The 22,761-nt window shown below is 39.6% G+C and overlaps 1 protein-coding gene across 9 annotated transcripts in view; it reads right to left on the bottom strand.

The window, feature by feature from the left end:
• The window catches only part of POU2F1 (POU class 2 homeobox 1), a 110,252-nt gene that overhangs the window by 71,002 nt on the left and 16,489 nt on the right, over positions 1-22,761 (bottom strand). Inside the window, exon 1 of one of the 9 annotated variants that reach the window (XM_063419464.1) lies at positions 20,492-21,939. The exons of the other annotated variants lie outside the window; for them this stretch is intronic. The gene's annotated coding sequence lies outside the window, so the exon portion shown is untranslated. Of the gene's footprint in view, positions 1-20,491; positions 21,940-22,761 lie in introns of those variants that run through there. 9 annotated transcript variants of the gene reach the window in all.

Genomic DNA, 22,761 nt, shown 5'->3' with positions numbered 1-22,761 from the left:
CTTTTAACACCAATTTTTATTACTTTTTTATTATTATTATCACACTTGAAGTCAGACATACATTCAGTTCTCAATCACGTGTCCACTATTTTAGCTGAATTTTTAAACCTCTCCAGCACCAAATTGATGTTCCACATGCTGCTCACTTAGAAATTTCACTGCACACTCCTACTGCAAATAATCACCCTTGCTATGTGTCTTTGTCAGGTTTCTGGTTACACTTTGGTGGTGGCAGACCTTGGCCTTTCTCCAGAGGCTCTCTCTCCTGGAAAGAGATCTCTTACACAACTAAATTTAAACTCTGCTTCCCTAAGCAGTCTTTCCAGTTACACATTTCTATTCAAACCAACAGACAGCATCTGTTTAAATGGTTGTAAGGATTGTTGCGAGGAGATGAACTGCTGAAGGTAAAACTTGTCTGACTATGATTAATATGAGGTACAAGAAACCTCACAGTGGACACCCATGGAATAGCCCATTTACCAGAGAAGTTTCTTCCTAATCCCCTTTGGTTAGCACTTTATTTGTTCCCTGTTGTATAATGGTTTTTCAATTCTTTACAAAGGCTTTACAAAGCTTTCATTTAACCTAGCATAATGTACTGTAAATGAATAATCCCTTTTCTTTCCTGATCCTGTTAATCTTTTGGCCTCAGTTACATCTCACAGCAGTGAGATGCAAATGTTAATTATGCAAGAAGTAGAAGATCTGTATTTTGATTTCCATCTGTCCAATACAAGTCCAGAACAAGACACAGATAACTGAGTGCTTTCCTATCACCATGGGAACATGATTGCCAGGAACATACCAAGAACGTCTCACATTGACTCCCAGAAGCCCCAGTCAAGTACCTTCTATCCATCAGAGTCTCCTTTATCTCCTTTGTTGATTCATATTTTTCACAAACCCCTGATCATTCTCACTATAACTCAATCTTCCTCAGGGCTGCAGAAACATCGTCTTATTCATGTAACATCTCCCTCTTGTTTGCATCACGTATGTCAATTATCTCATCTACAAAACACGTGTAGAAGTAGATGAAACATTTTATTAGTGTGATAGTGAGAACAACCTAAGCTGACAAAGCTGTAGGGCAATCCCTTTTTGCCTGGCCATCCCTCCCATGGCGTCACACAAGCATTCAGCTCACCCCACGGCTGGGATGCTTAGCCCACAGAAGTGGGCATCAGAAAATTACCCCTTCTGAAAAACTATTCTGGCAGCTCAGCTCCCAACCTGGATGCCTGTAAGACCAGACAAGCCCAGCAGAGCAAATGCCATCGAGGGTGGGACCAAGCAGAATCAATCTAGTTTTGTTTGAGTTGTTTAAACCACAGCCTCACAATACTTTTAGATTTTATAACAAAGTCAATCTTATGACTGTCCAGCACTGAAAAAGAAAAGTTTAATTTTCTTTGTATCCCCCAGTCACAACAAGTTGACCCTACCTCTTCCCTCACACAGCCCCCTCTCTGGTGCTCACCTAACCACAAGGGGAGACAATTTTAGCTGGCAGTCCAGAAGAAATCGAACTTCATAAAAAACTAACAGAAAATTATTTTCCTTTCAAGTTAAATCAGCTGTGTGTGGTAGCCAAAGACTGAAAACAGATACAAGAGCAGAGGCTGAACCATGAAGGAGTAGGAAAGAAAGGAGAGCTGCCCTGTCCTTCCAGTGGCAGGAAACTTTAAAAGCTCTGTCACAGCTTCAGCATGAGGGTGAAGAGCCAGGATACAGCAATGTGATGGCTTAGCACTGTTGAAAGGAGGCCACACTCCACACTTGGATTTCCCACCGTTTTTGGCTACACTGTGCTGGCTTTGTCACTATACCCTTCCAGAAGAGGGTAGAATTTGTTAGAACAGTAGGTTTTCCAAAGGAAGAAGAGCCATGACAAGATAATGATGCTGAAGGTAAGGAGCAAAGGGAGTCCCATTTCAGCTTCAGAGAGCTGTTAAATTGGCTTAACTGAGCTTGGAACCATAACTTAAGTATAGATACTTCTGTTTCAGAAAGAGATGTACTGTTACATTGTAAAGTGCCTAAAAAAAGAGTTCTAATCAGATACACATATGGTGTGACTCCCAGTCACTCAAGTCACCAGCAGTGCTGCTCATCTCCAGTACATTAATGATTATAATATTAGCTTTCCCCTTAAATAAGGCATTCAACTGTGACCACCTAAAAGTCTTACACTGCAAAATACACTTGCACCTTTTATGTTCTCGGCTCCTTTAAATACAGAAGGAATGCAATGCATCAGGCAATGTCAACAGAAACCTACTGAAGCTGTAGCCACAGAATAGGGATGTATTTTTATCAACACTGACTCAAGACATCCAATGCAATTCTCATCTCTTAGAAATACTACTTAGATTTTGATCACCAGTTCATAGTTAAGCATGTTAAAAATTAGTTGATAGATTGTTCTGACTGAAAAATAAGAAGGGTGAATTCTATCAACTCTCTTACCAGCAACAGAGAATGAAAAGATACCCATAAATCCTTCATTTTTTCCAGGTGCTTCTAATACTTGCTGTGGTAATGAAGAACAAGACAGAGCCCACCATACCACAAACACATTTATTTTGGATTGAACTAGTATCTGATATGTGTAATACTCAAACAGAGGAAGATCACAGAAAAAAAGCTGGCCTAGCACTACTGAATTTCAGTTTTCCTTAATATCTCAATTTCTTTAGATTATTTATTATTATAGATATTTATTATTTAGATATTACCTCCTTTCTCAGAACAGAAACTTCCAAGAAAACACAGCAAATTTATACTGCTTTCATATTTTGGTTAAAAGTTAGCCAAAACTTTTTCTCCCCTTGAAGCAATACAAGATATAAATGTTACTAGAACCAGCAGCAATGTAATTCACTGGGCATTGAAACTACTAAAGGTTCTTTCCTGAATCGTTTGCATCTTGCAATTGTTATATTTTGGAGATTTTTTAACCAGATTATGATTGAAGCAAGAGTTTGTAGGTACATCAGAGACTCCACCTACAAAAAGCTGTTCTGCACAGTCATTTCCAGAAAAAGCTAAAAATCTGTATTACCTCAGAACAAGAACTCATGCAGCAGTGAATTCACCTTTTTGGCAGGCACTTGTTTTGGCAACCATGTCCTCTGAACCCAGTTCTGTGTCTGCACTGTTCCAGCCTGACTCTACATCCTCCCTTCACCAGTACCATCATTTGTACACTGTCCCACAAACAGAGTCAAAGAATTGATAGAGATAAAAAGCAACTGTACAGGTCACCATACAAGACTTGTCTATAAACCATATATAGAATACCTTAAGGGCATTATATATATATATATATATATATACACACACACACACACAGGATAAATGAAAGATGAGTTTCTCTGATTTACTGAATTTCTGCAATAAGCATGTTTATAAAGGTCTCTTCTGTGCTTTAATTTTCCAACAATTGATGCGTCTCATGTTCTTACTGAATTTTTTCCTTTCATGTGAATGGTAGCAGTTTTCTATACCTGCCCATTTATTGAGAAATCCCTACGAAAGCAGCCTCCTTCAGATTTCCATGCCCCTGAAAAATGTAACCAACTGGCCAGTGGATGCAAAAAATTACAAGAAATGGAATTAACAGCATAACCTAAAAAATCTCGTGTTCTTTGAAGAACAGGATTAAACATCCCCCTGCCCAAAAACTCCTGCCAGCCTTTGAGGTTTAACAAAGCTCAGAGACTTTTTCCATTAAAATCTAATTTAGAGCTTGTAAACAGGTTAACGAACAACAAAAATATATTACCAAAGAAAGAAAATATGACCTTTTGGCAGTACATCATCTTTTTCCCAGCCACTTATGAAGTATGTAAAGGTGTTTTTAATCTCCTCTTTAATATCTTTCTCTTCTCTTCCATTCTGTAGCACGCTGTGTGTTTATTTCCTAGCCTCTCACCCTTAACTTGAGGGACAGGCTATTCTCTTAAATCCACCTTATTAGCTTCACAAATGCATGGTACACCAAGGTCAAGGTATAAGGCAAAAAATCCTAGGGCTCAAAGCACGTAGAAAGAGTGGAAATGCTTGAAATAAGGACTGAAACAGTACATGCTCTAGAAGGGCATGCCTCAAAGAGCCAGATTCACACAAAGGGGAAAAGAAAATGTTGCGCTCCAATTTAATCAAAATCCACTGGACACAACAGCTGACTCTGCAGCCCTGCTGACCTGAAGAGTAATTTTATTAGTTATACGGAAATATCCATTTTCAACTTCCAACTGCTGCTCGTCTCTACTTCCCCACCTTGCCCATGAAGAGGAGAAAATTCACACAAGCAGCATTTTTACAGGTTTCTCCTGAAGGAACACTCTGAAATAGAATAAGAAAGTTCCCTCCCTTTATTTTGAGTTACACTCTTTTAAAATAGCACATGCTGAAATGCAAAAGACTTATTTTAACTTTAAAGCAGCACTGGTACTTGGAACTTCTATGCACATAAGACAAGCTCAAAACATCTGAAAAAACAATACTGGAAACTTTAGCACGGGTATTTTCTTAAAATCCAGATTTTGGTAGAGTTTACATAAATTTATAGCAGGCGTAGAGTAGGCAAAGCTGTCCCAGTAATGCTTTAAGTATCTGCTGAACAACAGTTCATTGTGTTCCATTTTCACGGTAAAAAATACAGTTATTATCTCTGAGAGCAGACATTACACCGTATATTTTACGCACCGATAAACGTTTAAAAACGCTTCTGTTATTTTAATGGCATTTTGTCATTTCCAGACTTTTAACTTGTGTCTCTAGTCGTGGTTTCCCCAGGAAGAAAAACAAGAACATGAACGTGATGCTGCTTTTTGTTTAACAACTGAAGAGGTTCTGCTACCTGCAAGTCTTATTAACTTTACTCAGCCACTGACCAGTAAAGCTGTTGAGCAGCAAAGGCACCTCACAGCTGACTGTAGCCAAAGCAATAGACTGCATAATGCACATTTGTTTTTGTATTTGGAAAATTGTTTGCCATTACATGAGTTTGATTCTTGTATTACAAAGAACTTCAGTTTTACAGCTGTGAATGGCACAAATCACTATGCCAGCCAAAGAGCCCTTGATTTCTTAAAAACTACATGAAAAAAAGTGAACATTTAAAGCTCTCCCCTTTACTTACATTCTGTTACAGTATTTTCATATTAATGAAAATATTGCAACAGAAAACAATTTAATAACTCATCCAGCAAAAACACAGCCACATTTTCGCCATGAAACAAAAGAGAATTGAGTACCCCAGCCTTCACTAGATTAATTATTTCTCTACACTTGCCTTGTGCAAACTCCAGCTTGCTTTGAACCCAAGACCTTTATGGCTCAAGTCCCAGGAGATGCTGAGAAGGTGTTCTCAGTGGAGCAAACTTTTCCAGAGAAATCGCATTGTGATTCGGGAGAATTCATTTCTTTTGGCCTTTGGGGGAACACTGCAGGTCCCATGTATTTGTTCAAGCCTTTACCCAGCAAGAGCAGAATCCCTTCTAGGCTTTGTCAGGTTCATGCTGATCTTGCAACATCTGGCTGTGTACAGCCACACTGCTCACATATTTTTAATTCTGTACAAGTAATTTTAACCCATTCTTTTAAAGAACACTGTTTTCCAGATCTTTAAGGCAGGCATTGAAGAAAAACCTTCAAGTAAAATGCTGTGTCAATAACACACAGTTAAAATATAATATGTTGAACAACAAAGAAACAGTTGATTAGTATTAAACAAGCACTTAAAACAAAAAAGTTACAGTAAGATTAAGCTTAGGAGAAGGGAGTGAAATGCTGTGTAGGCATATGAACCACTTCTAATATTGAGAATAAAATCACAGGATAGGAAAGACATTCTAAGTGGCACAAACCCAACTTTTATACATATGAAATATAAAAAATTATTTTTCAGGATTTTTTTTTTAGGAATAAAGCCAAAACCAACCCAAAAAAGGCTCCATAGGATGACGAAGAAATTCATTTAAGAGCAGCTCTTCCATTCTGAACAGCCACAAACATTTCCAGCACCTACACCATAACTGCTCACATAATTAATTCAGCGTAGCAGTCAGAAACAGTGGTGCTGAGACAGCCACAGTTCAGCAGCCCACACTTGGCTGTAGGGAAATTTTTCCTGAAGACAGATGCCACCCGGAGGAACCAAACCAGAAAAACAATCGGCTGCCTGACCAGAGGCAAGGCAAGGAGAGATTACAACTGCGAGTCTCCCTCCTCCTGAGACTCCCAGCCTGTGGCCGCGGAACAAATCCGCACAGCCAACAGCAGCAGCAATTTTCCTGAGGAAGACAAAGCAAAGCCACATTCTGGCTATGGGGCAAGCAAAAGGAAAAGCAGACTGGCCTCAGAAAGGGCTTCTCTACTTCTAATGCCAAGCACAACCACAGACACCACTTTTCAGCTGCCAAGGACGACACGAGTGTTCAGCGTGCGCTCCTAAAACAGCCTCAACAGCTGATAAGCAGCCCCACACAACAGCCTCATTTCCTTTCTGCTCTCTTAAACTCCATGTTCATTTGCACTGGGACATGTAGATCTATCTGGAACAGTAATTAGTTCAGTTAATTAAGCTGTCCAAGTATGATATGGAAGGCATCCGTGAGACCCTAAGTTAAAACTGAGTGTTGCAGGGCTGCTCCCCTCCAGTGTGGGTACTCTGCCCAGAAACAGAATCTGGGATCACAGTGCTTAATCCTAGACAGCAAAATTCACACAACAGCTCCAAACTGAAAAAGCCATTTACACAACTCTCTAGAGTTCACCAAGAATACTGGCAATTCTCCTACACAATATTACAATATATGCTCATATAAATTTGTAGGAAGCCCAGGAAAAATCAGGGAGGTGGTCCCTAAATCTAAAGCATGGAGAACGGATAAGTGCCGACATCTCACATCTCTCTAGGTGACATTGCAGGGCTACATACTATGAAGTCCTCCATATCTAAAATCTTCACCTGAGAATAGATCTTCCCAAACTCGAATGCTACACACATACCCAAAAATCAACACAGCAGACTCCTTATCCAAAAATGATATGCAAAAAAAAATTAAAAAAAAAAAAAGGCCAGGTCTCCAGCACCACAAGTTACAGTGTGTCAGTAACGTGTGCTGTGTCCTTGCAGCTGTACAAAATAATTCAGCATAATTTAGATTAGCTTTGCCCTTAATGAAAGCAGATTACAGTCAAAAAGGTGTTGACTTTTCTATACAGGGACAGTTCCTGTACGTCCTTCAGAGCAAGTGGTAGCCATAAGGTCACTTGTATGTAAATTCCTGTCCCCTCTTTTCTAATGGCTAGCCAGGGCAGGCCACACCATCATGGCAAAACAGGTCACCATTTCCTAAACCACCACAGCCTGAAAAATTCACCCACCAGAGAAGTCTCTTTACTGAATGTGGTTGAAGGGATTTGGCTACACCAATTTCTAATTTATTTAAAAAGAAAACATCAAGCATCAGTATGCAAAATCTCCTCTTGCAGAGGAAAGTTTTACTCGGTGTTCAAAATTCAACATGCAACACAATCTTTTTTGCACAAGTTTCTATCTTATGTTGCTGCCTGAAAAAAATGCTAAATACAAGAAACAAGCAAGGTAAACACAGAAAGAATAATCTTCGTATTATAACCTAAAGCAAGCTAGTAAAAAAGAACATGTTCCAGTGGCAGAGAACTCAGAATGCAAGCTACAACCTGAAGTACAAGGAGTCTTGCTTACTGTTGTCTGCAAATGAAAGAATGAAAGAGCAGAAAATTTTATTTACCTCAAGAGATTTTACATTTTGTGTGATGAAGATGAGAGCAGTTACACAGCTTCAAGGCTCTGCTAAGAATCTAATAAGAAATATTAGCCCTTTGGGAAGAAGCAGATGATGTACTGAACCCCTTATCCTGGACTGACACTGTGAATATGACTATTCAATGACTACAATAACCAGCCTCACATTTCAAAGCTCTGCTAAGCCTTGCCTCAGTATCTAGCAGTTCAAAATGAAGACAAACCTGAGAAAATTCCAGCAGCACCAGAGCCAAAAAAAAAAAGAAATAAAATCATTCTGAAAACATCATCATTTTTTTAAAATGTTCAGCTTATTTAAAGAGTAGCAATCTAAGTGTTCTCCATTGTGCAGTGTTTCCAAGGCATTAGGTATTATTCTTACAAATTTGCAGTTCCTATGTAAGGAAGGAACAGTTTTGAATAATTAAACTCAGCCTATTGCTAACACATTCTTTCATTACTTATTTCAACAAGTCTTCAATGGAAGCCTCCAAACCTTTTTGTCTACTATGTCACTGGTCTGCACAGAAATTGTCAAGTAAAACTCAAAATTCAGGCTGGGAGCATGTTTTGTGCAGGCATACAGCTGAAAATTCCCAGTGATCTGTTTCAGGTGTATATTGCGTATTCTTAAAGAAAAAATATAAGGAAGAAAAATCTGATGGAATTCAAAAAAGTTACCTACAAGACATGCCTCACAAAATCATTTTACTATTGGTGAAAGGAATACTCAGAAGCTGACACTCACTTTTTATTGTGTTGGTAAAGTGGATTTTTATTTTAGTTCCTATTCATCCTCATGGAAATTCCAACTCCAAGTATTAAAATCACGTTATTTAATTGCATGATATTGTTCTTTTCTCCCAAAAAAGAACAGCGACCGGACTAGGGGACACAGCCTTGAGCTGCACCAGGGAGAGTTTAGGCTGGACATAAGGAAGGAGTTCCTCACAGAAAGAGGGACTGGGCATTGGGATGGGCTGCCCAGGGAGGTGTTGGAGTCACCATCCCTGGAGGTATTTAAGAAAAGACTGGATGTGCACTCAGTGCCATAGGTGGGACTCAGAGATCTCAAAGGTTTCTCCAACCTCATTAATTCTGTGCAGCACAGCCCCATCTCCCTCAGAAAGTCTGTGCCCAACATGGAGCCCTTGAATCCAGCGGTTCCCAGACTTGTCCCAATTCCCACAAAAGCATTGCAGTGCTCTTGCTCGGTAGGTAGCACAAACCAGCTGATGCTGTGGCTGAACTGGATGCAGCACTGCACCTCCTCTCCCTCCGTTCGACTTCCAGCTCAGCCACGACCATCCTGGCACAGCCTGGTGCTGCATTTGCTGCTCAGGAGCAGGGTGAGCATCAGCTCTGACCCGTGAGCAAACCATGCCCACAGGCACAGGGGAAGGGAGGGCCTGGCACAGATTTGTGAGGCTGGGGAAGACGAGTGCAGGTACAGCTCCACGGAGCAAGGGGACATAGGTTAAATGACAACAGGAGAGGCTACATGACAAATGGGGCATGGCAAGAGGGAGGGGGAAGGCAGAACAAAGGTTCATCTTCCGTACTCGGACGGCTGCCGCCGCTGCCATTAATCACAGCATCCACATCCACCACAGGCACATGCACCACTGCTACCTATGGGGCGTTCTACCACAACACCTGAAGGGGCAGATGCCACTTGAGACGACCCATCCTTGCATGAAATATGGATCAAAAAATGCCAATTACACACTGGAAGTTCAGGAAGTGCCAGCATCACCTCCCCCCCCACACACACACAGCGGGAAGCTAAGTAGGCCAATTACAAGGGGATGGGGAAGCAAATTTAATTCCTTCACAGAGATGTGTGTGTAAAACCTTGCTCACATAGAGTGAGGAAATATTCAACTGATTACAATCAATAATTTATTTTAAAATTTATTATGCAACATGAGCAACATGGGGGGAAAAAAAAGAAGCTTAAAAAAAAAAAAATCAAACCTGCCATGAAAAGTCGGATTTCAAGGTGGATTTTCCTTGCCTTGTAATCTACAAAATAGACTGATAAGATTCATTGTTATTTCTTTAAGTAGCCCTGTTGACATTTTCTCTGGAATTACTATGTTCATAACAGTAGATGCTCATAAAAGCACATATTCCAGGAGGTGAGGTGGTAGCAGTAAGAAGCAGTGGCAAAAATAAAAACTGTTACATGTTCTGTTAATCATTACATATTAAATTGTGTTACACAACCTAATGAAACTACTTCATGTCACCGAAAACGCAGAGCCAGAAGATGAAAACAAGTACAAATACCGAAACAAATAGATACCTCTGAAAACAATTTAATTGGGAAGAAGATAATTTCAAATTCCAAGAAATACTTGTATACTTTATGATTTCCAGACAACTTCAGCATGCTATCTCACATCAACTCTTTTCACCTTTCAGGATTCTGCCATAAAAATTAACTCACCAAAAGATACCTTTGAAACTATTATCAAATTTTGTCATTCAAGTACTAAAAAGTTCTGTTGCAATTTTAGGTTTAAGACAGTGTTTTACACTGGTTCCAGATTTTTAAATGCATGCATACATTTCAGTGCTATTTTTAAACTTCTCCTCTGTAGGAAGGGCCTGACTGATTTATTTTTAAAAGGTATGCACTGCACAGTTCACGTTTTGAAATCCACCTCAGTCTGAACCTTAGCTGGTACTTTTTTCACCAGAGCTCTGAAACAGAGCGCTGTACAAACCAAACAAAAATAAATAATTAGGAAGGCTTAAAAGAAGGCTCCTATCACTTTTATGTCTTGTGGCATGCATTTTCTCATAATTCTGACTTAGCCCCATTTCCTTGTTTGTTTTTGAAACAAACAGGAAGAAATTATGAACCTCCCTGGGAAATACAAGCGTAGCTGGGGCAAAGAGGCAACACGTTGAAAAGAAAACATCTGTATTTCCTTCCCATTCTCTTCCACCTGAAATAAATTCTTTGGCTGCAGTTTGTCTTCTTTTCTGGAAGCATTTACACAGTATCTAATGCTATCCACCACCATGACTACCCCTGGGGCTTTTATGAGGGTGGGAACAATCAGTATAAGAATTACTAGGGACATCAAAGAGACAAAACATTTATTGAAGGGGGAAGAGGAAGAGAGAGTGTGAGGTAACGAGGGTCCTACTGTATTTACCTTATGTGCCAAGCATGTGGACAGCAATAAAAACCATGTAGGGAGCAATTTTGGTCAGAGAAAGAACACGGCAGCCTAATGGGAGGCCTTTGTTCTTCAAAAGGGTCTCCTTTTCCCCTTTTGTGCTTCACTTAATTCATGGCATCTGAGCTGCTCTTGAACTTGACAGACAGAGAGGAGGAGGGGGGAGAGATGGAGAAAGGGGGAGACAGAGACACAAAGAAAGAAAAAAGAAAAAAGGACTTCAAAGAGTTTTCCTTTGAAAATTCAGTTGTGATGTATGCATTGCTGAAGGTTTTAGATTCAAAAAAGGGCAAAAAACATTTCATATAATTTCATTGTGGAGATAAATTGTCCAATGCTCTTATTAAGAAGGCTAGAAGAAAGGAACGGAACAAAAATTTTAAAAAATAAACCTATCCGAGCTAAGGAATATAAATAAAATAGAATTACTCCCCTGGGTGCTTTTTATTTATTTTCATGTTAAACCTTATTCTCCGTGGATCCCAATACATTTATCAAAATCTTATCAGAAACATCTGGTTTCCAGCAGTCACCTGAAAGGCACGGAGCCCATCAGAATTCCCGGCACAGCGATTCCTGCCCGGCCAGCGCCGGGGCCAGCGCCATCTGCGGGGCTGCGCCCGAGCCGTGCCCGCGGCCCCCGGCGATTCCGAGGAACCACCCCCTGGAATTCTCCACCACACCGAGCCCTTCGCATCTGCTGGCCTGAAGACAAAACATTGAGGATGTCTCTGAGGCTCCCAAGTTGGGTCCCTCCTCTCGGAATCGCTCCCAGAGCTCGCCCACCGCAGCCGATATGAGCTCCCTGTAATAGATTCGGCTTTTCGCCCCCTTTAAATATCCATGCCATAGGCGATATTTATATGAAATAATTCATAACTGCAGACCGTGCTTCTCCCGAGCATTTTTTTGTCCTCTAAACCACTTCCTCCCCTTGATAATGTGCATCAACTACTTAAACATAATTTATATATTCCTTTGTGGGTTTTTAGCTATGATGTATATGCTGAAAATATTTGCCAATAGTATTTGTAATAAAGCATGAGATTGGAAAATGTACAGATTTGTGTCAATACCATGATAAATTATTAATAGTGTATAGTTTTAACTTAATTCAATAATAGATTTTTAATGCATAATGATCTTAAGTTGTCCCTTATCAACAATTAACCCATCTCCATCCTGATTTACCTCTTCTGACAACCATAAGAGTCTACCTAGAGCATGCTATTTCCAAAATGCAGAAAGGAACATTAATAATTTAACTTTGCTACTTGACAATGCTCTCTTGACTATTCTGAGGACACATCTTTTCTTCATCTGAACAAAAACGGTACCCAAAATCAAACATTTCAAATTAATTCTGTAACTTAATTTCTCTTTCTTTTCCAAACAGGGATATAAAGTACACCCAGTTTTAAAGATATGAATCTTAATTAGCCTGCATACGGTTAATGTTCTTTAAAAGTCCAATGCACAGTTAGACTATGAAAATTCTCCCAAAAATGCAAGGTCATAAACTGACAGATAAATACATCTCCAGCAGATTGCCACTGACACAGCAGATTTCAGTTGTTGTGTTTTTTAGGGAGGTTTCTGTCTCGTGTTGGCAACATATTTATATTCTATTACACCACCTGTAAGGTAACCTGAGAAACACTGAGAATAAAATTGGTAAAAACCCTCCTTTTTCACAGGCTTGTTTAGCATATTTAAGAACTGTGTTTCTGAAGCAATTATGTGGGTTTTCTTTGGGTTTTTAGTAATAATACATTGGGGGAATTCCACTAGAGAGAACTGCCGAACCTGCAGCTATTATGTCAGTTTTACAAACCAGACCGAATGTATTTCACATTACAGATACTGAACAGAAGCAAAAAAAAAGATGGAAGCAGAGAACTTACGGAGCAATTTATGTAACTGGAAAAAACCCTCTGTTTTGTGTACCTAGAGTGTCTTTGAGTATTAATTAAATTTATAAAACACTTTGAATACTGACAGTGTTACAGCCATACGAAGCAGACAGCAGTGCAATATTTGTGAGGCACTAATTGTGAGACAATCACTAACATAACTTTGCATAAAATCACTGAGTTCAAAGATTCTGCTGTCTCCTCTTGGAGCACCTACCTGAACAGAAATGCAGACACAAGTCCCTGGTGATACTGGACAGCACCTAAGCTCCTACAGCTGGCAAAGCAAAAACATTAATGACTACAGAGGCTTACTGCTGCTAAGGAGAATTCTCATATATTTTTTTAAAAACCCACAGAAACCTGTTAAAATTACTTTTGTTTTGCCAAAACCCAGAGCTTTGGCCACCTCAACATTTCATTCTGAGAATGCTGGTTTGAAAGCTAGATTTTCATATACCACATTTGACCACAGCTTATCTTTGGGTCATTTTTAAAGACAGATTTATTGATGTTAATTCTTCCATGCCTTTAACATAAGTCCATCTCACTGTCTTCTCTGAACATTCCTAAGATCTCTCTCCTGCCCCAGCTCAGTTTCATGGAACTTAAGGAAAAAGTGCATCTGCCTTTTTTGACAAATTGCTCAAAATCAACCAAAATTAGAAAGGTAATCAGGGAACTGGAAACACACACCACTACTAATTTTCTAAACTAGAAAATGAATTGTTTCCTGTAAAAAGAGATTCGATTTGTATAAAACCTTTCCTCTGGCTTAAGCCTAATTGTTCCAACAACTGACTTCTGACAATTCTCAACCAAGAGATAGATGGAAAAACTAGTTTTAGGCAGCAGCAGTTTTCAAGTACATGGAAAGAAAATACCAAATAGTTGGCAAGCAACACTCATCGTGATGGTACTGACTGACATAAGAGTCACCACTCCTTCAGTAGACAGGTCCCAAATCATTTTATCCATGCACACACAAGAACAAGGTGTTAAGCACAGCTTCTTAAGAAAAGTGTTAATATTTTGGGTAACAAGCAGAGTATGTTCATATACCATACTTGAACCAGCCATCAAGAAACAGTTCAGAAAGCAACCCAAATAAAATATACTGTGTTAAGCCAGCATACAGATCACAAAAGAGAAGTCATTCATCCTCACGCTGACTGCAGGCAGCAGTTGTATTATTCTAAAGTTAAAAAGCAATCTCGTCTGTTTATTTTGTTATTGCAGCTCCCAGGCATAAGCTCACTTAGCTTTCAGACAGAGAATATGTATATTGCATAAATAGCTTTCATAGAGTCCTCCTTCTCCTGTGATGCACACAGTAATCACCTGTCTACTTAGAGGCTTTCTCTTCTGGAAGTCACTATGTAGATTATATATTCTACCCCAGACTACTTACTTCCCTTAATTGTGCATGTCCACTGGGAATACTTCAGAGAATCTCTCCAGAAATGCTACCATGCTACCAAAACCAGGTGATTGCTCTCACTTCTTTATTTTACTTTAAGACACATCGTATTTCACGGGTATACTAGACCCACAGCAAGAAGCAAAATAAACTTAATAATAATCATAACAACGATCACCATTATCATCATCCCTTCACATTCTCATCCTCTTTTTACTTTTCTGGCATTCCTCCCTAATCAAACCACAGCCCCACTTCCTATAGGTGCCTGTAGGAAAAGCATGACTACAAAATCAAACCAGAACTGAAAGCAATCAGCAAAAGCATTTCTTTGTTGCAAAGAGACTTTACTTATATCAGATTGCTTCTTTAAAGAGAACCTCATGCAGGCCAGAAACAGCACCATTCCAAACTGAAATACAAATGGGTTATTACGCAGAGTTCCTGACTTTCCATCCTCCCTTGGTCTCTGCACACTTGACCCCAGCACTGCACTTGCCTCCATGTGGCAGCAGGAATTTGCCTGGTGGTGGGTGTGTGGCAACACAAATAACAGGAATGCTGGAAGGGTAAGGAAACATGAGATCCCTTCTGCCCAGCAGCAACCCACTCTCGTGTCAGTATTACAAAAAAACCCAGCAAAACGTGCCACACAGAGCTGGCCATCACCCTGGTGCCACAGTTCACCAAAACAGGTAAGCCAGGGTGTGAGTGAAGGGACAAGATTTTCCCCAAGAGCAAATGCTCCCACTGTTCCCTCTGTCAGAGAGTTACTGTGTGGCACCACAGAATCGGCTCCTCCACCTGATACACTGAAAAATCAACCCTGAAATGAGGGACAGATTTCCACGTCATTAACAAATTAAACAGCTCTATTGTTATTGTTCAATTACAAAATAAAGCATTCAGGGAAGAAAGACATAAAAACTAACAGTCAAAGAGGCAAGAGGATCTGATTCATCAAGGGCCAGATATCAGATAAACTAACATGCAGCTGCACTAGAGGTAACTTTTATTCAGCATTTAAAGCCAATGTGATTATAGGAGCATAGTATAGGTAAAAAAGAGTATCAAGAGGGAACAAAGGCAACATTGTCATCAAATTCCAAAATACAAACCCGTCAGTTTGGTTGGTACAAGACCCTTTAACATGAAAAATTCTGTCCCTGACACTGTGAATAAGCAAGTTCTGAATGCTCATGAGGTTCTGCAACAATATTAAACCAGTTTAGTTATTTTGGTTAAAAAGTCAACATAAAGCCATGGTCGAACAAGTGCTCAAAAGCTATTTGCACTGTTGCAAGGTTTCTTCAAGAAGGAAACACTGTCCGGGCAGCTCAGCTTTTCTTGTACCAATCCTCCTACCCTGAGACAGACTTGCTCCTAACACCAAGGAAGTAGAAAAACACCGTGGAATTACTGCATGATTTTTCCCTAAGCCAACACTGCCACACATCCTCAGATTTGTAAGAGCTGTAAGCCTGCCCTTCTATTTGGCTTCTGCATCCTTCTCTCAACAGCAGCTGTGGCTGCTGGGAAGAGAGAAGCTATTGTTTGAATGATGGAGATGGACACACTACTGCTTACACATATACAGAAATGGATAGAGCTTGTCCCCCAAATAAGCAAGGTTTGGTCTGTACAGAGTACAACTTGTGAAGTAGCCTCATGCTCTGACAAGGAGTTTGTGCAAGTGGTAAATAACAGAGAACACACATTTTCCGTTCCCCTGAGGTTGCTAGATAGATCCTAAAGACTAAGTAGAAAAAAAAATCAAGATAAAAGAAGGTAAACACATGCACACAGGATGATAAACATAGCTGGAACCAGGGGATAAACAGATAATGAGGAAAACAGTGGGAGTTTTAGCATGTTTTTTAACAAGAAGCAACAGCACATGCCCAAAGAAGTTCAAGGAAAGGTCACCTTTAACATTGAAGAACCCACTGAGTACAACCACCGGAGACCCCCTTAGACAACCCTCCAGGACCATAAAATGACTTCCCATGGAGGCGGATGCATGGAAATTAGTGCTAGGAGAAAAAGATGTTTATCTATTAGCAAGGAAGTATGTTGTGATGAGTGTTTGGTCAGGATGGAATAAATATCCTGTTGTAAAACCTCACCATAAACATCTGCCTAGAGGAGATATCCTCTGGGTGTGTTGATAGTAAAGAATGCCCACTTTCTAATTCTTCAGACTGTGTTACAAAGTTTATTTCCTGGCCGATTTTGGTATCACAAGCTTCCCAAATCTGGGAAGGTGGAAAAACAAGTAACCACATCCTTATCACAAACAGTCGAATGAAGCTTACAAAAGCAGTAGCTCTGAGACCTATGGCTCCAGTGTAATTCAAAGGCTTCAGTTCAGTTAAACGGTGCTCTAATATCCCTGTGTTGGTTTACTATGTCTTGATAACACCACAGTCTGTGTTTTGCATCAGAGGAGCGTTATCTCCCTCGTATCTTGACTAAAATTACCCTGCCAGAAGAGTTCCACCTCTTGCCTTGGCACAACATGACTTCCATGGCAACTAAAAGCACCCATCATGCTTCTTTTAGGGAAGCTGGGAGACTCATAAAGGAAACCAGAGCAGAGGAAACAACTTCCCTCATGACAAGGCTTTGTGCACCACACACTCGTGAATTTTAAGCAAAGACTGGCTCATTTCCTCTCAATTTATTAAATCTTCCTTTACCATACTGAAACGCCAACCGCAAGCATTTGACATCACCTTCATTTCAACAGCAACTGGTTGGAGATCATGGGTACATAGTTACTGCTTCACCACAGCAGCAGCTCATCCCACGCCACTGAGGAAGAGCATTCCTTCAGTCTTTCTTTCAATTAATTACTCACCTTCTTCAGTGCACTGTTGGTGACTCCTCACTCAGCTGTCCCCATGTATTAGTAACTGATTTGGGTTAATAATGAAGGCTGCTTTCAGAAGAGCATTCACTACTAATTCAATCAGAAAAGCTTCTACAATAGCTCTTTTATCTGTATGGCTTTTCCTTTTCAGAATCTGATGTAACAGAGCCAAAGCTTCCTTGGAAATCATACTTTTCTATTCTTAAAAATTCTTATTTTTGAGAATTTCAATAAAATTTTTTGATCAGCGCTAGATTACTATATCTATGACTTTTTGTGAGCTCTAAAATATCCAAGAGAGCTATCCCAAAGCTAACGAAATGACACAATGCAGATATTTGACAGCAATTAGAAGACTAAAACCTGAACAGACAGGGCAAAATAAGCCAACTTGTAGCTTGAATAACAGTCTGTGAAAACTACAAATTGAATACTGAATAACATAAAGCAGACAGGATTTCCAGGGAAAAGAACCTGAATCTGAAAACTGCAATCATGCCACTTGCCACTTCTTGGGCAGGAAAAGTAAAAGACCATACCTTTGTCTGTGGTGCCCTGTATGGTCTGAAGTATCTTTTATCAGTGGGACAACATTAGGAATTATTTACACCAGCAACACTTAAATGAAAGTGGGAAGAAGGGAATGTATATTGTACCCAATGGTCACAAAATACATCCCAAATGTTAAAATCTCAAGCACCCAACAAGGCGGGTTATTTAGGATTTAGGCTTGGGGGTGGTTTTTTGCTTGGTTTCTATTTATTTGACTTTTTGTTGGTTTGGGGTTTGTTTGTTTGTTTTAACTTGAAAGAAACAAAAGCAAATCAAAAACACTGTAACTTGAGAAACTGAGGAACATGTAAGCAAAGAAACTTGCTTAAAATGCCATTTGGAGGCATTATAAACCAGTGGAAATGTCTCAAGCCCCAATCCCAGTTGTCTAAATTTACTCACACTAGCATATTGAAAAGCAGCATCCTAATATTTGACTTGGCAATCAAGCCTTATTTTAAGGATTTAATTCCATTTTATGTTTTGCTTTGCTGTGGAACCTAGTACCTCAAAGTTTCCCTGTCAAGATACAAGTTCATTGCCAAAACAATACTGCAAACCATTTCTTTTACTACATATTCTGTATCTGATTTCTCTGCTCCTCAGTTAACAACACAGTAGTTGTTATTTCCTGTGTAGTCCTGTTTCCTATCTCACAACATCCAAAACCTTAAGTAGGAAGTACATTAAAGATATGAAATATCTTGAGCTGAACAGGTTCGAAGTAAATGCACACGACCTTAATGTAGGGAAGAAAGAGCAACACCTCAGGGCAGAATTATGTTCAAGGAAAACAGGGAAGATCTGCTAATATTTATGAAACAACACCCCTCAAGGAATTGCAGTCGAGACAAAAGAATCCCCAACCAACAATAAAATTAAAATTTGGTGATGGTGCCAAGAGTTGCAATGATCCTGCAATAGGCAGCGCCTCTCACTGCTGGCTCCAAGATTAAAGCTCAGAGACCTGGAAGTCTCTGACTTGAAAAGCAGAAAGACGTTGCTGAGACCTTTGGTTTATTATGTCCTTTTGAAAGGCTGAACTTCTTAACAAATTTCCACAAGCACACCAAATTTCTTGTTTGAAGAAGATAACATCCAGCCTATTTTCCTGGTTAGAACTGTTGTACAGTGCAACAAAGGAATTTCTAAATATCCCTATTCATCCCTCCACCAGCTCTTATTCTTTCATCCTTACAGATCTTCAAGTTTTACCAGAATCCTGATGAATGGACATGCTGTGCCCCAACATCTACATGCAAAAATGAGTTCTTAACTATGACTGAATTGTAATAGCATGAATTATATGACTGAATTATAATAGCATTCCTAGACCTCTGTTCCTAGACTGCCATGATGCCATTAAATTAATTAGAGCTACTACAGCTAGAAATTCTTTCTCCTTTTACATGAAGAGCAAAGCATGTACTTCTGCAGGATTAGACATATTCATAGCATGGTGCTGAAGGAAGCCAAAGTTAATCCTAAATTTTATGACAAGATCCTTATTCTAAAATGAAACAAAGTAATTGAAACTAATGCTACTTCATAAAAGGGCCAATCTTCACCCTGTCATATAATTTCCCCTCTGTTGTTGTTAAAACAGCACAATTAATAAGATATTTGTTGTGTAAGAGCAAGCAGTCTTTCCATGAAACAGCTAAAACTGTAACAGCTACATGAAAGAGGAGTTCAGAGAAAGTCCTCATTTCTACTCTGCACGTGAGGAACATGGATTATGCTAGCCTTGAGACAGACTAGCAGGCACCAAGAGCTGACTTCTCAGGAAGAAAGCCTGGAAGTGCCCTATAATTCCTGACTATTTGTCCTTGAATTAAAGCTGGTAAGACTCCTCGAAGAAGCAGAGCACATTCTTGCAGCCTTAACTCTCACTCAAGGCTTCAGGAAGGAAGAGGGTGCCTTCAAATTAAAGCCCATCCTACTCCATTGAAGTGTGATCCAGCTGCCGTCCTCCGAAAACCCAGGGAAGGCATTTTGAAGCAACCATTTTAAATATCAGAGCACATCATTTTGCAGCAATGGTCTATGACAATCTGTTTCTACTACAGATGCAAGTCCTGGCACTCCACTGCAGCTTTGCAGTGTGCCGCCAGTTTACAGACACAACTTGTAATGCATTTACAGACTCTCTAGTACTACGGGGACTTTCTAAAGGCAAAAAACTTCCTTGCTAGAACACTATAAATATAAAATAGGCTTTTATTACTGTAAACTTGGACTCTCTTTTGAAATCAAACAGTCATAGGAGTTTGTATGCCAAACATTTGTTTCTGCTCACTGGAAGCATCAATGCTACAAAGCAGCCTGAATAACACTTTTCCTCCCACACTTGAGTCTCTAACAGTACCAAATATCCTCAATTGACCAACCTGTGCCTGCAGACCTCGTGTGTGTGTCTAGAAATCACACTTGATTATTATGCAGCTTGCTGTCCCAATTCCCACTCCAAAATACCTCTTACCAGTCATAGGTAAAAGACTCATCAGTGCTGCTGCTCAAAGGCATCAAAATCACTGGCTTTAGGAAGAAGAAACTAGTTAAATGAAAGACATCATCTGCCTCAACTACTCAACAACTCAACTGCATAAAAATTAAGAGCTGCCTAGCAGATGTGTTACATCCCAGTGTTGTCCAAGTGGACCCCAACAAAGCTTAGGAAGTCATTCCAAACAGGACACAAGTATCCTGTACGAAAGAAAAAAAAAAGGCTCTTACAACCACTGAGCAAGGTCAGAAGCCAGTCACTTCAGGTAGCACAGTACTGCATCTATGATCTGGAAAGTCTGGTTGGTGAAGGACTTCCTCATTTCTGTCTTGTGGTTTTGGGGATAGGGAAAGGAAAGAAAAATTATTGGCTCTCCTTATAGAAACATCTTCATTAAAAAAAAAAAAAAAAAAAAAAAAAAAAAGGAGTCCACCCTAAAATATTCAAAGTATTATTTAAATGTGGTCCATCCCTCCATTGCCAAGAGAAAACAGAAATTGGAGCCTAGAAATACATGTCTCGCTCAAGTTTTTTATTCACAAGATGGGGTGAAGTGCCCTTGTGCACACACTGCTCTGTCCTAAACACCCTGAAACCACTTGGAATGGCTTCGTTTTTGCTTTCAATTTACTTGGGCTTCAGAAAAAAAGAACTGAAATAAAATAAAGAATTTCTCTAAAGAGGTCATCAAAATTAATTGACAAAAAATAAGGTGAGAGATGATGGGGAAAAAAAAGAGCAGAACTGACCAGAATCAGATTGTGTCAACTGAACTAAATCTGCGTCACAGAGGACAAACCTCAGAGGAAAGACATCAGAAGAGGAATTACATTTCTAGGATAAAGATGAGGGGTGAACATGAGAGAAAAATGAGAGGGAAATTGTGTAAGGTTGCACTTATCCAAGCAAAAAAAAAAAAAAATCCATCTCTATTCTTTCCCTTCTGAAAGGCCATAAAGAATAATACTCCAGCTGTTAATTTTAAGGTGGCTTTGCTTTCTTTTTTCTTTTTGGACCTTGAAAAGTGATTTCAAACCAGTTCTTACTGTTTCCTCCCCTCATTAGAAAATTCTGATCACACAACTAAAAGCACTGACACCTGGATGAACTGGACTGTTTGCCAGTGTTACAGCAGGAAAAAAAGAGGAGGAGAATTCATCAATTGCACTACTGAATATGAGTTCATTTATAGAGAAAAAATGCGCATCTTATTGAATGAAAGCAATATGAAAGTAAAACGCCTCTGCAGTGGCACATCACACCAATATTGAAACAGCTGAGTGTTCAGGACAGCTTTTATAAATCTAAAAGAGAAATAAATCCAATGCAGCTTCTCCAGCAAAGGTTCTGGAACAGGAAATATCAAACATCCACATTCTTCCTAAGAAGTCTGTATGTCTTCTCCCCATCATAGACACTGCCCAAATTAAAATACAACCCCACCAACAGAGCACAACCACTTGAGTTGTATAATCTCTAGATTTGAACTTCATTCTAGGTCAAAGAACAAAACTATCATAATGTATGTGTGTTTAGTAAAACATGATGATAAATTCCTTTAGCTTGGAAGAGATATGTCCCACACATAATGCTCTGCATGCTCTCAAAGCTGATATTATCCCTAGAAATCCACGTGGAACCCTGCGATGCCCTCAGAGCCCAAAGAATGCTGCCCTCCCAGCTGTAAGAGCTGTGGACAACTGCTTTTGTTAAGATAACATCTCAATGAAACTCTTCTTCAGTCTGACTAGATACCAACCTTATTTATCATCAACTTTGTTTATTATCCTCATCCTACAATTAATTATGTCTACAATTAATGATAGTGCTCACAAACACTATCTGAAAGATAGTGTTTATTGGAAACATCTTTTTTCTTCCTACTGAATCAATGTTCTCTGAGAAGCAGAAGCCAAGGCAAACACCACAGATCTGGGGAGCGAGATGAAATGCCAATCTCTGCCCAAAATCTTGAGGTTGTATAACTTCTACACTGCTCTTACTCCAACTGCTCTTTTTTAATTACAGGTACTAATAGATAACAGAATGACCAAAGAAAAAGTTCACTGATCCTAAGATTTCTCCTTCACAGTTTGTGACTTTTCTCTCATTTACTCCAGAACTTGGCATTTACACCCAGGCAAGTATCTCTGTTTGCTACACCACAGATGCAGACAGGAAGCTCACCCACATGCTGCATTATTTATAAAGAATATCCAGAGTATTCATCTCCTACAGAGCTGTTCTATTCCTCTTATATCTTTCTCTAAACCATTTCCAAAGGCTTATTCCTCTGCCTTTGTGCTTCCTCTCCCTTTTCCCCAAATCTTTCCTCCACCACTGCACTGCAGCAGAAGATTGTGTGTATTTGGTAAGCAAGGAGAGAACCTTAAGTGAGATATCAAAAAGAAAAGTGTCTAAACAATATCACCTTTCCTAAGCCCCTAGTAATCAAAATTATCTAGAGGAACCAAAACTAGAAACCAGACCAGAACCAGAA

The sequence above is a fragment of the Prinia subflava genome, chromosome 25, assembly GCF_021018805.1.
Source record: "Prinia subflava isolate CZ2003 ecotype Zambia chromosome 25, Cam_Psub_1.2, whole genome shotgun sequence".
In the NCBI taxonomy this organism is placed as follows: domain Eukaryota; kingdom Metazoa; phylum Chordata; class Aves; order Passeriformes; family Cisticolidae; genus Prinia; species Prinia subflava.
This window is presented reverse-complemented; position numbering and strand designations above follow the sequence as displayed.